At 36.9% G+C, this 17,372-nt stretch overlaps 1 long non-coding RNA gene across 1 annotated transcript in view; it reads left to right on the top strand.

Annotated features, from left to right (window-relative positions):
* Positions 1–413: 413 nt before the first annotated feature.
* LOC143690177 (uncharacterized) overlaps positions 414–17,372 on the top strand; it is a 95,359-nt gene continuing 78,400 nt past the window's right edge. Inside the window, exons 1-2 of the long non-coding RNA XR_013179026.1 lie at positions 414–654; positions 14,689–14,854. This is a non-coding gene — a long non-coding RNA (uncharacterized LOC143690177). The remainder of the gene's footprint in view (positions 655–14,688; positions 14,855–17,372) is intronic.

The raw sequence follows: 17,372 nt of genomic DNA, 5'->3' as shown, positions 1-17,372 counted from the left end.
TCTGCCCATGCCAATAAATAAATAAATAAATAAATATTTATTATCTTACTTTCTGTGAGAAATTAGGTTGGGGCTTAGCAGGGTAGTTCTGGCTGTGAGTCACCTGTGAAGTTTCATTAAAAATTTTGGCCAGAATTGCAGTCATCTGAAAGCTTCTTATGCGTGAGGGTCTGCTTCCAAGAGGATTCTCTCACACGGCTGGCAAATTGGTGCTGGTTTTTGGCAGGAGGCCTCAGCAACTTGTCATGCGTACCTCTCCATAGGGCTGCTCGAATTTTTTTTTTTGCAACATGATGGTTGAATTTTTCCAGAGCGAGTGATCCAGGTGAGCAATGTGAAATCATAATGTTTTTTATGACCTCATCTTGGAAACCATATATTATCACTTCCACCATGCTCTATTGATCGAACAAAGCAACCCTGATACAATGTGGGAAGGGACTACATGAAGGGATAGACCCCAGGAGGCAGGGACCATTGGGATCGTTTTGGAGACTGGCTTCACACAGTGAAAATATCGTGGTTATCTTAAAACTGACCACTGCTATCATTGGAATTGATCACCTATGTTCACTAAAACATGTTTTGTGAATTATGGGGAAGAGGAGTGGTGAACAAATGAAATGGCATTTAGCAAGAAGGCCTGATAAGTGTGTAAGTAACATTTTCTCCCATATGTTATGAAAAAAATACATATATACATATATATCACTTATTTTCTGGTTAAAGCAAATAATTTGGTAGATTGTCAAATCTGTTGCATGATATTATAAACATCCTCTGTGCTTTTGGTGGGGAATGAGATCAGATAATGGAAGAGGAAAGATAGAGAAAAGGGAAAGATTGGAAGAGAAAGTAATAGGGACCAGGGAAATGGAGAAGTAGTAGAAAAAGAGAAGTGGAAACGAAAAGGTGACAAAAGGGAAGAGAGAGGACAAATGGGAGAGAGATAATAGCAAAAGATGCAGAAGAGAAAAATGTGAAAATAAAAGGGAAAGGAAGTGTAGGACAAAAGAAACTGAACGAAAAAGGGAAGGAGGAAAAGGGAAAATCATGAGAAGAGAGGCGAGAAAGGTAAAAAGAAAAAAAAAGAAAGAGAGATGAGCTTTCTCGTTCCTTTCCTTTACCAGATTTTAGGTCCCCCATCACCCCAGAGGCTTGTGGCCTTTCTCCGTTTTCTCACTTTGTTTTCCTCACTTCTCTGGGAACTTCCCTTCAATGCCTAGTTCTCGGAACCCTGTTTTTCACATTGCTTCTCAGTCTGGGTTGGATAAGAATTTCTGAAAAGATGAAAGAAATGGCCATTTTGTTTACTATCCAACTTGTCCTTTCTGTGTATATGCTATCTTGATGGATAATATTTTTTAAAAAGTATTGAAAAATATGTAATTTCTCGGAAGGAAAAAAGACACAAGCAAATGATTTTCTGAGAGAATTTTGGTTCTGCAAAACACTATTACCATATTTGGGTTTGGTTCCTTTTGTATTTCTGCAGATCAGTACAATTCTTTTTGAGATTTTTAGTCAGGGTTCACTTCAGTTTAGGTTCCTGATTCAATTCATGTTTCTATTGTCAAAGCAAAATTCTGATTAAAAGAAGTACTCAGTTGGTGGTTTACTTGCCTGATATTTAATTTTTTTTTTTTACCTGAGAACATTACATAATTTTTGCTACAGTAATGTTTAATGTATAGATCTAAGGAAAATTGTGATAACCAATTTCCAAATATTTAAATATTAAATAAGTAAATTGGTGTCTGTTCTTTTTGTATGTTTTCAGTTTACTTTCTGTTGTATGATTTAACTCACAAAGGTACATTTAATCAAAACAACTCATACCATATGCAACCTTTTTTTATCAACCATCTCCTGATCCCCCTTCCCCAAACTTGTTTCTGTTTCAAAAAAATTTTAGATATTTTTTTCAAATAATTAATGCATTCATAAATTTCAAGATTCTTTCTGCTTGTAGTTCACTGGACTTCTGAATTTGTGTTTGGAATTCATCATCATTCGGGAAAATTCTTAGCAATTATCTCTTCAAATATTGTCCTGTTCTCACTTCTTTTTTCTTCTGAAACTCTGATTAGAGACTTGTTATTTTCTCAATCTATCCTCCATGCCTTTTGTCCTTTCTTTCATGTTTTACATCTGTGCCAGCTTGAAAGGATGTATGTACCCTAGAAAAGCCATGTTTTAATCCTAATCCCATTTTATAAAGGCAGCTGTTTCTTCTGAATGCTATTCAGTACTGTATGCGTGAGACTTCAATTAGATCATCTCTCTGGAGATGTGACTCAATCAAGAGTGGTTGTTAAACTGGATTAGGTGGAGATGTGTCTCCACCCATTCCAGGTAGGTATTGATTAGTTTACTGGAATCCTATAAAAGAGGAAACATTTTGGAGAAAGAAGGAGAGTCTGAGAGAGCAGAGAATGCCGCAGCATCATGAAGCAGAGAATCCACCAGCCAGTGACTTTTGCAGATGTAGGAAAACACCTCCTGGGGAGCTGGAGAGGAAGCTAGCAGATGACATGGTGTTCACCATGTGCCCTTCCAGCTGAGAGAGAAACCCTGACCGTGTTCGCCATGTGCCTTTCCACTTGAGAGAGAAACCCTGAACTTCATCGGCCTTCTTGAGTCGAGGAATCTTTCCCTAGATGTCTTAGATTGGACATTTCTATAGATTTGTTTTAATTGGGTCATTTCCATGGCCTTAAAACTATTCACTTGCAACTTTTAAAATTACCCTTTTTAAAAGCCATTCCATTTCTGGCGCATTGCGTTCTGGCAGCTAGCAAACCAGAACAACATCTCTTTGTCTTTCTGCTTCCTTCTGGACAATTCGTTCTGACCTAGCCCCCATTTCAATAATTTTTTCTTAAGCTGTGCCTAATGCTGTAAAACCCACCCATTTAATTATTATAGTTGTAAATTCTTGTGGTTTGATTTGGTTCTTTTGCAAATCTACCTGATAATTTTATATAGCTTATTATTTGGATGTTTTTTCAAGCTTGACTTTTAAAAATAGAGTAGTCATTAGTCATTTTGGAATCTGGGTCTGATAATTCTAGTATCAGAAGTTATGCAGTTCTTTGCAGAGGCCAAAAGCCTCTGCTTTCTGTTATTTCTGCTGGTTCTTGCTCAAGTACTTTGCTTCCTTGAAGATGGTGAACTGGTCATTTTCTCTGGAAGAGTGTTTATGAGCATTTTTCAAGGACTGGATGATAATGGGTTCTTCCACTGGTAATTTATGTTTGCTTCTGCTAGATGCTAGGGAACACCATTAGTTCTTGAATTTTTCTTGGATCACCCAGGTTGTGTCAATTTGGGCTGCATATTCCCACGAGGATTTGCTTGTCCTTATGATTTGTCAGGTGCCTTCCTGTCCTTTACTCCCCTTAGCACCTTTCCTTGCAGTTCCTTGAGGCAGGGACTTTGGGATCTAAGTATCCAAACACATTCCCCAAGAAGGCCCCGGACATTGTCTTCTGTTCCCCCACATCTCCTGAGATCACAGAAACCAAAATTGAGATTGGTCAGGTTTGGCCTTTAGTATCCTGCTCATTTCTGTGGGTTCCTATCTTCACTAAGATCTTGACCACTGAATCCTTCTTATCATTCCTTTGATGCTTTTAAGATATTAATATTTTATTTAGTATTTTTAACTAGAGGATTGTTTCACATATTCAACGGAAGTCTTGGTCCAAAATTCAACTGTTCTAAGTGCTTTTCAATTTTGAGCCACTCAGAAATCCCATCCCAACTCTATGAAGTAAGTACTATTGTGATTCTCATTTTGTAGGTGAGGAAACCAAAGCGCAGAGATGTTAAGTAACTTCTACAAAGATGTGCTTCTACTAAGTGGCAGAAATGGGATTTGAATCCTAATAGCTGGTTCTAGCATCTATTCTATTAACTACTGATCTACTTATAAAACAAGAGAGAAAAAATTATAGAGCAATCCACTTGAAAAATAGGTAAAAGATAAAAGGGTAGCTAGTCATTGAAGAAGAAATTTAGTGGCTTACAGAAGTATGAAAAGATGCAAAACTTCACAAAACTTCACTTGTCACAAAGGAAATACAAATTAAAACATGAAATGTCTCCTTTACTCTCCAGATTGGCAAAAAAAAAAAAATTAAAAAGATTCTAATAATAAGTGAGGATTTATGGATACTGGTGCTTTTATACTTTGTTGGTACGAAATAAATTGCTATGACATTTTACAGGGCTATTTGGATGCATTAATCAAAATTACAAGTTCATGTACTATTAGGTTAGTAATCTACTATATATTTTCAGAATATAGTTATCTGTACTCTCAGAAATATACATAGATGTAATATAGCTAAATAATTAAATGCAATTTAAACATTAGCAAATATATATATATATATCAGTATATATATATACTGATAGGAAAAATGTCCAAAGTAGAGCAATGGGCATAGTGTGATTACATTTGGGTTAAAAAATAGACATTTGGGTCAAGAACAAACCCCTCTGTGTACACTCTGGTGCCTGGTGCTTTTCTTAGAGTCTCTGTGGTGGCTTACTAGAGTGCCCCCATCATGTGTCGTATCTCCCATCTTCGTCCTTCCATGTGAGGGCTTCTTGTTGAGATTCTATTGGGTCTCCTGTACTTATGTTTCCTTTGGGCATAAGAGTCCTTTCTTAAACCCACATTAGTCTGTTTCATTGTCTAGCAGGGTCTTTGCTGTTGCCTGTACGTGCTTATCATTTGTCCTAGTTTCTATTGCTGATACAGGTTTGCTCATGTTTGTGAATTTTTATTTCATTGGTCATTTCAATGATATTATGGGAGAGGGGAAGCTGGAAACTCATGTTCGACCACAATATTACCTGTTGTAGTAGTAAGGTTCAGGTGTCAACTTGGCCACGGGTTAGTGCCCAGTTGTTCTGTTGCTGTGAATTTAAGTCATTAGCATGTGAATTTCATCTAAGGCTGAGTACATCTTCGATTGGCTAAGGGGAATGCCTTCCACAATGAGTGAGGCTTAAAAGGAGAGGTCAGAAGAGAGAGAAGTAACTCAGCCCAACTCAGCAGAGCTCAGCACTAGGCTGGCACAATTCAGTTCAGAGCTCAGAGCAGCTCAGATCCAGACATTTGGAGATACAGAAAGGAATTGCTGTGAGGAAAGCCATTTGACCCCAGAAGCCGGGGTGTAAGCCAGCAGACGTCACTGTGTGCCTTCCCATGTGACAGAGAAAGCCCAGGAACTATAAATTTGTAGGTAAATAACCCCCTTTTATAAAAGCCAGTCCATTTATGGTGTACTGCAGTCTGGTAGCATTAGCAAACTAAGACACTTGTAATAATTTTAATACCTTCCTTTTCTCCATATTTTCTAGAATTAGTTAAGGGTATTTTGGGAAGTTCTAATGCCAAATAATCAAACATTTGAAAGAGTACAGAATTGGGAATTTTTCCAGAACCAATTAAAAAACCAAGTTTTGATAACGAAATTGATAAAGTGTGGTAAAAATTCATGAAGATTTGTTTAAGAAACATGGTTTATTTCACATAGTTAGAATGGAGGAAGATCTTAATCATCTGTATGCTTAATACTGTGCAATTATTTTAATTGAGTGCAGATGTTTTACTGTACCTGAAGGCGGACAAAAAGGATCACACTGTGATAGCAGTGACTGAAATAGGCCTATTTCTTGCTGAGCATGTTATGTGCAGTGATATCATTCAATAAAGCCCATGGGAAGTAAAGAGGTTGAAATAGTCTCTGTGAAGACAAGAAGCTGTTTTTGCTCACTATTGGGTAGCCTGTTCATCGGTCTTGGCATTGGAGATAGTAAAAATAATAACAGGATGTGTGAATGGAGAGCCCCTGCATTAAAAAACGTAAATTCATATTTATATTTTTCCTTATAGTTTAAAATGTTCTTCCATGTATATCACCTCATGAGATCTTCACAACATTCCAGGTGAGGTGGGCATTGTATTATTATCCCTTTTGTGCAGATGAGGAAACTGCAAGTCAAAGTGGTTAAATGATTTAATTAAGGTCACATGTTTAGTTAGTAGACCGCCTCACGTATAAAAACTTTTACATCAGATTATTTTTTTGGCATGATGTATTCAATAAGTGTAGGGCAAATCAATGCACTGTGTTATTTTTGAATACTGCTAAGTTATTTTTTTTCACAAATGTGTATTAAGAAGTAAACTAATGTAGCTAGGACTTGACCTTTCATAATAATTTCAATATGAATCGATCAGCAGTTGGAAACACTGATAGTTCTCTGAAATTGGACATCAAGTCTGCCTTCCCTAAAAAGCTGGGAAACCTACTAAACTTTTTTCTTTTCCCCACCCTAAGAGAGACCAATAAAATAAAAAGGAAGAACAGGCGTATAGTCTAATTCTAAGTTTAGCATCTTCTCCTTCTCCTCTCCATTTTCCATTTGATTGATTTTCTTTGGGATGATCATTCACTGGGAATCTGTGAAGCTCAGTAAGTTAAGGAGCTTGTTAACAAGTACTTATTAGGCATCCACTATGTATAGAACACTTAACAAAACATCTGGGGTGATTGAAAAGAAGAAAAATATATGATTTCAGTTTATGGGAAACTTAGAATGTAAATGGGAAGAAATAAAGCTAATGAGAATGAACACAAAACAATAGAGAAGTACGAAATAATTTAGAACATATTAAATGCATCACTAATAGGAGAGTACAGCAGAAATGATCAAAGCGGAAGTGGGCCAATCTTAGAAAATTGTCTTCAGTTGGTGAATGTTGAACCAAAGTTTGCAATCCTTTTTAATCTAGAATTCACAGAGAGGAATGAGGCTGACCCGTGTGGGTGTTTGTGGGGTGTGTGGAATTATGGGAGCTAGAGGAAAAGTGGTGAGTACAAAGGGACAGGCAATACACGTAAACACACATCTTGAGTGACATGAATGTGGTATGAAGAAGCAAATCTGGAGAGAAAAATTTAAATACACAAATGCAACCTAACTTTTAAAAATGAATTGCCTTGGCCAAGATGGCAGCTTAGCGAGGTGTGGGATTTAGTTCTGTCCACCAGAGCAGCTAGTAAATAGCCAGGAACAGCGCAGAACAACTGCTGGGGCCACATCAGTGACCGGACACACAGCGTACCTCTGTCTGGACCAGCTGGACCAGCTGCGAGCCCCCCCAGAACCATGAGTCCCCCAAGCTGAGGTGCCGGCGCCCCTCCCCAACAGGCTGCTTCCCAGAGGGGAAAGGAAAGGGACTTGACCAGCAGCAAGAGCTGAACGCAGCAAAACTCCAATTGTGGAATTAATTAAATTCTGACTACTAAAAATAGGCCCCCAGCTCAGCTGAACCTGGAGTAAATGTAGAGGTCACTGGTTTTGCCCCGGCGCAGAGTGTGCAGGGCTGATGGAAAAAGCTAAAAAAAAAAAAAAAAAAAAGAAGAAGCAGAGGTGTTTTTTAGATTTGAAAAGGTCTGGGCCCTGAAGGAAAGGATGGGGCACATAGGACCTGGATGATGCACAGAACAATGTACCAACTTAAGCTCCTGATTGGCAAACCTGAGGAACCGGGTCTTGCTCTGAAAAGGAGTTTTCTCTTTTGTTCTGGTGGCTGTGTTTCTACAGCCTAATTGCTCTTTGGATACAATTCTGCCTATGTCTGGGGCAATGGAGCCCAAGAAGCCCTCTTGGGCTCCATTGCCCCAGATATAGGCAGAATTAAGCTTGTTTGAGTGTTTGTCTGGAGCCTGTGCCTTCCCCAGGAGAGGTGTGGGGCCCAGCTCAGGTGGAATCCCTCCCTCAAGGAGTTCAGACCCCAGGGTCTAGAAAGTGAAGCGATTAAAACCAGACTACCACCTCTCCTCTGTCTCCACCATACCCCCAGCAGGGAGATCTGCTGAAGTTAAAGGTACCACATTAACTTAGGCTAGTGGAACCTGCAGGCAGAAAAGCACCACATACTGGGCAGGATAGGAAAAATGGAGAGCCCAGAGGCTTCATAGAAAGCCTTTCAATCTGCTGCATCTCATCATCAGGGAAAACTGACAGAGGTGACTCTTTCCTCCTGAGGGGAGGCCAGTTTGGTCTGGGAAAATCTGGCTGGAGTCTATAATACCTAAGTAGACCCTCCTAAGGGGGGAAAAAGGCATATACAGGCAGGGCAAGAAACAAGCAGACAAGAACTGAACAATTCTGATCTGTTAAATAAAACCTAAGCTAGAAGTCCAGAATAAGCTGAACTGAATGTCAAAGAACAGACAGACAACAAAGTCATCCAGCAAGAAAATCCTAGGTTAAAAAAGTGAAAACCTCCAGAATAAACTAATTAAGGAAATTAAATGCCTAGACACCAGCAAAAAATGATGAATCATACCAGAAAAATTGAAGATATGGCCCAATCAAAGGAACAAACCAATAATTCAAAAGAGATACAGGAATTGAAACAATTAATTCAGAATGTTTGAACAGACATGGAAAACCTCATCAAAAATCAAATCAATTAATTGAGGGAGGATATAAAGAAGGCAAGGAATGAACAAAAGAAGAAATCAGAAGTCTGAAAAAACAAACAAAGAACCTATGGGAATGAAAGGCACAGTAGAGAGATGAAAAAAACCCCAAAACAATGGAAACCTACAATGCCAGACTTGAAGAGGCAGAAGAAGGGTTAGTGAGCTGGAGGATGGGACATCTGAAATTTGATGAGCAAAAGAAAATATAGGGAAAAGAATGGAAAAATATGAGCAGGGACTCAGGGAACTGAATGACAACATGAAGCGATGAATATACATGTTGTGGGTATCCCAGAAGGAGAAGAGAAGGGAAAAGGAGGAGAAAAATTACTGGAGGAAATTATCACTGAAAATTTCCCAACTCTTATAAAAACTTAAAATTACAGATCCAAGATGTACAGTGTAACCCAAACAGAATAGATCCAAATAGAGATTCTCCAAGACACTTACTAATCAGAATGTCAGAAGTCAAAGAGAAAGAGAGAATATTGAAAGCAGCAAGAGAAAAGCAATCTATCACATACAAGGGAAGCCCAATAAGACTATGCATAGATTTCTCAGTAGAAACCATGGAGGTGAGAAGACAGTGGGATGATATATTTAAATTACTAAGAAAACTGAGAAAAACTGCCATCCAAGAATTCTATATCCAGCAAAATTGTCCTTCAAAAATGAGGGGGAAATTAAAACAATTTCAGACAAAAATTCACTGAGATTATTTGTGACCATGAGATTGGCTCTGCAAGAAATACTAAAGGGAGCACTAGACACAGACATGAAAAGATAAGAGAGAGAGGTGTAGAGAAGAGTGTAGAAATAAAGACTATCAGTAAAGGTAAAAGAAGGAAAATTAGATATGACATATAAAATACAAAAGGCAAAATGGTAGAAGAAAGTACTGCCGTTACAGTGATAACATTAAATGTTAATGAATTAAACTCCCCAATCAAATGATATGGTCTGGCAGAATGGATTAAAAAACAGGACCCATCTATATGCTATCTATAGGAAATGCATCCTAGACCCAAGGATAAATATAGGTTGAAAGTGAAAGGTTGGGAAAAGACACTTCATGCAAACAAATTCAGAAAAAGAGCTAGCTATACTAATATCTAGCAAATTAGACTTCAAATGTAAAACAGTTAAAAGAGACAAAGGAGAACACTATGTATTAATAAAAGGAACAATTCAACAGGAAGACATAACAATCATAAATATTTATGCACTGAGCCAGGGTGCTCCAAAATACATGAGGCAAACATTGAAAAGTCTGAAAAGAAAAATAGACACATCTACCATAATAGATGGAGACTTCAATTCCCCACTCTCATCAATGGACAGAACATCTAGACAGAGGATCAATAAAGGAACAGAATTTGAATAATACAATAAATGAGCTAGACTTAACAGACATTTATAGAACATTACACCCAAAACAGCAGGATATGTCTTTTTCTCAAGTGCTCGTGGATCATTCTCAAGGATAGACCATATGCTGGGTCACAAAGCAAGTCTCAATAAATTTAAAAAGATTGAAATCATACAAAACACTTTCTCAGATCATAAAGGAATGAAGTTGGAAATCAATAATAGGCAGAGCGCCAGAAAATTCACAAATATATGGAGGCTCAACAACACACTCTTAAACAACCAGTGGGTCAAGGAAGAAATTACAAGAGAAATCAGTAAATATCTTGAGGCAAATGAAAGTGAAAACACAACATATCAAAATTTATGGGATGCAGCAAAGGCAGTGCTAAGAGGGAAATTTATTGCCCTAATGCCTATATCAAAAAAAAAGAAAGAGCCAAAATGGAAGAATTAACTGTCTGCTTGGAAGAATTAGAGAAAGAACAGCAAAACAACCCCAAAGCAAGCAAAAGGAAAGAAATAATGAAGATTAGGGCAGAAATAAAGGAAATTGAGAACATGAAAACAGTCGAGAAAATGAACAAAATGAGAAGTTGGTTCTATGAGGAAATCAATAAGATAGATAGACCCTTAGCAAGCTTGACAAAAAGAAGAAGAGAGAGGATGCAAATAAATAAAATTAGAAATGGAAGAGGAGACATAACCACCGATCCCACAGAAATAAAGGAAGTAATGAGAGGATACTATGAACAACTTCGTGCTAATGAACTAGACAATGTAGATGAAATGGACAACTTCCTAGATAGGCATGAACAACCAACATTGACTTGAGAGGAAATAGTTGACCTCAAAAAACAAATCACAAGTAAAGAAATTGAATCAGTCATCAAGAAGCTCCCCAAAAAGAAAAGCCCAGGACCAGATGGCTTCACATGTGAATTTGACCAAACATTCAAGAAAGAATTAGTGCCAATGCTGCTCAAACTCTTCAAAAAAATTGAAGAGGAGGGAAAGCTACCTAACTCATTCTACAAAGCCAACATCACCCTCATACCAAAGCGAGACAAAGATATTACAAAAAAAAGAAAACTACAGACCAATCTCTCTTATGAATATAGATGCAAAAATCCTCAACAAAATTCTTGCAAATGGAATCCAGCAGCATATTAAAAGAATTATGCACCATGACCAAGTAGAATTCATCCCAGGTATGCAAGGATTGTTCAACAGAAGAAAATCAATAATGTAATACACCATATCAACAAATCAAAGCAGAAGAACCACATGATTATCTCGATTGATGCAGAAAAGGCATTTGACAAAATTCAGCATCCTTTCTTGTTGAAAACACTTCAAAGGATAGGAATAGAAGGGAACTTCCTCAACATGATAAAGGGAATATATGAAAAACCCACAGCTAACATCATCTCAATGGGGAAAAACTGAAAACTTTCCCGCTAAGATCAGGAACAACACAAGGATGTCCACTATCACCATTGCTATTCAACATTGTATTGGAGGTTCTAGCCAGAGCAATGAGACAAGAAAATGAAATACAAGGCATCAAAGTTGGAAACAAACAAATAAAACTCTCACTGTTTGCAGATGATATGATACTGTATGTCAAACCCCCCCCAAAATCCATAACAAAACTACTAGAGCTAATATTGAGTACAGCAAAGTGGCAGGTTTCAAGAGCAACACTCAAAAATCTGTAGTGTTTCTATACACTAGTAATGAACAATCTGAGGGGGATATCAAGAACAAAATTCCACTTAAAATTGCAACCAAAAGAATAAAATATTTAGGAATAAACCTAACTAAAGAGACAAAATACCTCTACAGAGAAAATTGTAAGAAATTGTCAAAAGAAATCACAGAAGACCTAAATAAATGGAAGGGCATACTGTGTTCATGGATTGGAAGACTAAATATAGTTAAGATGTCAATTCTACCTAAATTGATTTACAGATTCAATACAATACCAATTAAAATCTCAAAAACTTACTTTTCAGAAATAGAAAAACAAATAACCAAATTTATCTGGAAGGGCAGGGTGCCCCGAATAGATAAAAATATTCTGAGAAAGAAAAATGAAGTCAGTGGTCTCATGCTACCTGACTTTAAGGCATATTACAAAATTACAGTGGTCAAAACAGCACGGTATTGGCATAAAGATTGATATACTCACCAAGGGACTCAAATAGATTGTTCAGATGCAGACCCTCTAATCTATGGACAATTGATCTTTGATAAGGCAGTCAAGCCAACTCACCTGGGACAGAACAGTCTCTTCAATAAATGGTGCCTAGAGAACTGGATATCCCATGCAAAAGAATGAAAGAGGATCCATATCTCACACGGTATACAAAAATTAACTCAAAATGGATCAAAGACCTAAACATTAGATTTAAGTCCATAAAAGTGTTAGAAGAAAATGTAGGGAAATATCTTATAAAGCTTATAATAGGAGGTGTTTGGGAGATAATTTTTGGAGATGATATATCAGATAAAGGTCTAGTATCCAGAATATATAAAGAGATTGTTCAACTCAACAACAAAAAGACAGACAACCCAATTACAAAATGGGCAAAGGACATCCACAGACACTTCTCAGAAGAGGAAATACAAATGGCCAAAAGGCACATGAAAAGATGCCCAACTCCCTGGCTATTAGGGAAATGCAAATCAAAACCACAATGAGATGTCATCTCACACCCACCAGAATGCCCATTATCAATAAAACAGAAAGAACAAGTGCTGGAGAAGATGTGGAGAAAGAGGCACACTTATCCAATATTGGTGGGAATGTCAAATGGTACAAGCACTGTGGAAGGCAGTTTGGTGGTTCCTCAGGAAGCTAAGTATAGAACTGCGATATGACTGGCAATACCATTGCTAGGTATCTACTCAGAGGACATGAGGGCAAGGACACAAATGGACATTTGCACACCAATGTTTATAGCAGCATTATTTACAATTGCCAAGAGATAGAAACAGCCCAAATGTCCATCAACAGATGAGTGGCTAAACAAGCTGTGGTATATACATACAATAGAATATTATACAGCTGTAAGACAGAAGAAAGTTATGAAGTATGTAAAAACATGGATGGACCTTGAAGACATTATGCTGAGTGAGATTAGCTAGAAACAAAATGACAAATACTGTATGGTCTCACTGATATGAACTAACATTAGTGAATGAACTTGGAGAATTTCACAAAGAAAAGAGACCATCAGGAGATAGAAATAGGGTAGATATTGGGGAATTGGAGCTGAAGGGTTACAGATTTGCGACAGGACCGATTGTAAAAATTCAGAAATGAATAGCACAATATTACCTAACTGTAATACAACAATGTCAGAACACTGAATGAAGCAGAATGTGAGAAAGATAGAGGGAGGAGGGCTGGGGGCACAAATAAAATCAGAAGGAAAGATATACGATAAAGACTGAGATGACATATTCTAGGAATGCCTAGAGTATATAATGACAGTTACTAAATGTACAAATTTAAAAATGTTTTACGTGAGGAAGAACAAGGGAATATCAATAAAACAGGGTAAAGCAAAAATGCTTGTCTGGAACAAAATTTATATTTTGACTAGTGCAGTTCCTAATATAACTTAGGTGGACAGCTTAACTGAACACCATAAGAACATGGAACCTTGCATAGGGCATGAGATTTTGTAGGTTTGTCCAGAGAGATGCCTCAATAAATCCCAGAAGTATTTGAACAGTGAATAAAAAAAGTATTTGCAAAGTCCCCTTGGGAAAATGGTGAGAAAAGGGGAAAATTCAACTTCCCCAAGTGGAGAATTCTTGATATTCTCATAAGCACTAAGGACAATCAAAGCAATAGGCTGAGCCCCCAATCTTGGGGTTTGTTCATATGAAACTTAACCCCACAAAGGATAGGCTAAGCCTACTTAAAATTAGTTGGTCTCTCTCAGCCAACACGACAAGCAAACTCACTGCCCTCCCCCTCTCTATGTGGGACATGACTCCCAGGGGTGTGGACCTTCCTGGCAACATGGGAGAGAAATCCTAGAATGGGCTGGGACTCAGCACCAAGGGATTGAGAAAACCTTCTCTACCAAAAGGGGGAAGAGAGACATGAGACAAAATAAAGTGTGTCAATGGCTGAGAGATTCTAAACAGAGTCAAGAGGTTATCCTGGAGGTTATTCTTATGCATTAAATAGATACCACCTTGCTAGTTAAGATGTAATGGAGAGGCTGGAGGGAATGCCTAAAAATGTAGAGCTGTGTTACAGTAATTATGTTTCTTGAAGATGATTGTATAATGATATAGCTTTTGCAATGTGACTGTGTGATTGTGAAAACCTGTGTCTGATGCTTCTTTTATCTATCTTATGGACAGAAGAGTAAAACATATGGATTAAAAATAAATAACTAATAGGGGGAACAAATGTTAAAATAAATTTAGTAGGTTGAAATGTTAGTGATCAATGAAAGGGAGGAGTAAGGGGTATGGTACGTATGGATTTTTTTCTGTTTTCCTTTTATTTCTTTTTCAAAATTGATGCAAATGTTCTAAGAAACAATCATGATGATGAATATACAACTATGTGATGAAAAAAATGTTCATATTGCATGTTGATTGGTTGTATTTAAAATTTTTTTAAAAATGAATTGCCTTGCATTTGAGAAGAATTGTGTATTTGTTCTGCGTGAAACAGTTTGAAGTTTACTTTGGTATTGATTATAATGGGTAGTATGAGCTTAACTAAATGCCAAGAAGTGGTAACAATATATAATTTTTATCTTATGTCTAGCAAATGAGTGCACATTATGAATGTCTCATTTCTCCATGATGACACATAATTGGAATGACATGGACATTTCTTTGACAATCAATGTTCATCATCCTCTATCTGTAAATCATATGTGACTTGGAATCAGTGGTCTTGATTCTAACACTTAATACTTCTACAACTTTGGGTAAGTTGCTTAAATGCACTCAAACACAATCTTAAAACAGGGTTCTGTGGGACTTCAATAAGATAATGTATGTGAAATTACCTGGTGTATGGTAAGTAACTCAATGTACTTTTCTTTCTTTATTATTTTCCCTAAAAAATGGTGGGTCTTAATGGAGAATGCTGTAAAGTCTGGTAGGAACACAATGAACAGGGAATGTATTTCAGTTCATCTCTGAAGTAAAGTGTTCAATTGCATCTGTCTTTTATATCCTTTTCATGGAAACATTCAGTGAGCTCTAGACCTCTGAACATCGCCTAGTTTTCTGGAAACAGTTCTAGATAGAAGTGGGGCCGCTTGGCAATCGCAAAGATCAACCTTTTACTGCACAGGGTAAACATTTACAGGACTGACTTCTTTTCCCCACAGAACTTTATTTAATGAAAAAAATTGGAAAATGAAGAATGTGAACAGCTTTGGTGCTCACTCTAGCCAGAGATGAATATTTTGGTGCTTTTCTTCCAGTCTTTTTTGTGTCACATACACCCAGATTGGGAACCACCATATATATCTTTTGTGTCCTGATTTTTTTCACTTAGTACTATACAGATATTCTTATGCCATTAAACATAAGAAGCTTTGAAAGCATGATTTTGAATGGCTATGTAGTATCCTGTTATATGTTCTACCAATGGTTTATTTAATTAGTCCCCTATTTTTCAGGCTGTTTAGAATATTTGCCATAATAAATATCACCATAATGATAATGAGAATATATGCATTATTGAGGTTTCTTTAAAGCAGATTTCTAGAAATGGAATTATTGCTTTGAAAAGTATAAACATCTTTAAAGCTCTAGGATCACACTGAAAAATTGTTCTATGGAAATGAAAGGGTATACCAGTTTTACTCTCCAGCTAGCAATGTATGAGCATCAGCATTTTCCAGTATCCTCAAAGCAAGCATTTCTATGAAGACTTCCTTCACTGGTGAGTGCCACACCCATCTATGTGGAATAATTTCTTGAATCCTTTGTTACCGGGCATTTAAAAACAGTCATTGCCATTGTACTTTAGGCTTTCTATTTCTCATTTGCCTTCATTATACTTTACGTGTTTCTTTTTAAAAGTCATTTTCTAAATAAAAAATAGGGGGAATAAATGCTAAAATAAATTGGGTAGAGGGAAATACTAGTGGTCAAAGAGAGGGAGAGATAGGGGGTATGGTATGTATTAGTTTCTTCTTTTTTCTTTTTCTGGAGTGATGCAAATGTTCTAAGAATTGATCACAGTGATGAATATATAACTATGTGATGATATTGTGAACCATTGATTTTACACAAGTATGGAATGTTCATATGTTAAGAATGTTCATTTTTGAATCAGCAAAACACAAAAAATCAACATTTTGTGTGTTGCTTGATTTTATCAGTAAAAAAATAAACAATGTCAATGCAAGGCAAAAATAAAAAGTTGTTTTCTAAAAAACAGCAAACAAAGTGTTCTAAAAAAACCAAAATTGAGACATAATTTCTTAGAAATTAAGACAAGTTGACAAACTCGGCCTAGTGGGAAGACTAGACGGACAGTTGCCTCGGAACTGTTTCATGAGTCATTGTTTTTAAAACCTTCAGAGCCAGGAAGAAGGGGCTGATTAGCTGGGATGGGTTATCATTCTCCACTTTCCCTTGTTTCTACAAATGGCACTGTTTTGTGCATATATTAAGTGGTCAAAAGTTAGTAAACAATGATCAAGCCAGGTGATGAGCTGCTTGCTCAGTTCACCCCTGAGCTGGCAGTGAATCTCCAGTAAGTAGAAGGAACAGCTCCTAGTCCCCCTTCAGCATTATTCCCTTTTTACGTTTAAATTTATCTGTGTATATGTCTGTCTCCCTCACAGCATAGCAGAGTTCCACGAAACAGGGACTGACTGTATTTCATTTGTGTTTTTTCAGTTAACACTGGAGGAAAAAACCACACAATATAATATAGGGGCACAATTATCTGATTGCTGGCTGAAAAAGGACTTTCTGACCAAAATAGCAGTGGAAGAAAATACAAAAGAAATTACTGAAAGATTTGAATATATAAAATTTAAAATGTCTCTGCATTATTAGCCGGTCCTCCAAAATCCCCAAGTTCGTAAACAAACTTAAATTATGAAACAAATGGGGAGAAGATATCTTTAAAAAATTGACAGCAAGAAATTAAATATCTTTAATATTTAAAGAACTATGGAAATGGATAAGAAAAATATCAAGCCCAATAGTTTTATTTTATTTTTTAATTAAAAAAATATAACAACAAACAAACTCAAACACCTTTTTTTTTTTTTTCACATGGGCAGGCACCAGGAAACGAACCCAGGTCCTCTGGCATGGCAGGTGAGCATTCTTGCCTGCTGAGCCACTGTGGCCCGCCCCAAACGCAAACATTCTTAACAAATGATCATTCCATTCTGCATATATAATCAGTAATTCACAATATCATCACATAGTTACATATTCATCATCATGATCATTACTTAGAACATTTGCATC

Source organism: Tamandua tetradactyla, chromosome 7 (genome assembly GCF_023851605.1).
Source record: "Tamandua tetradactyla isolate mTamTet1 chromosome 7, mTamTet1.pri, whole genome shotgun sequence".
In the NCBI taxonomy this organism is placed as follows: domain Eukaryota; kingdom Metazoa; phylum Chordata; class Mammalia; order Pilosa; family Myrmecophagidae; genus Tamandua; species Tamandua tetradactyla.
Note: the sequence above shows the minus strand (reverse complement) of the source record. Positions and strands in the feature narration are given on the sequence as shown.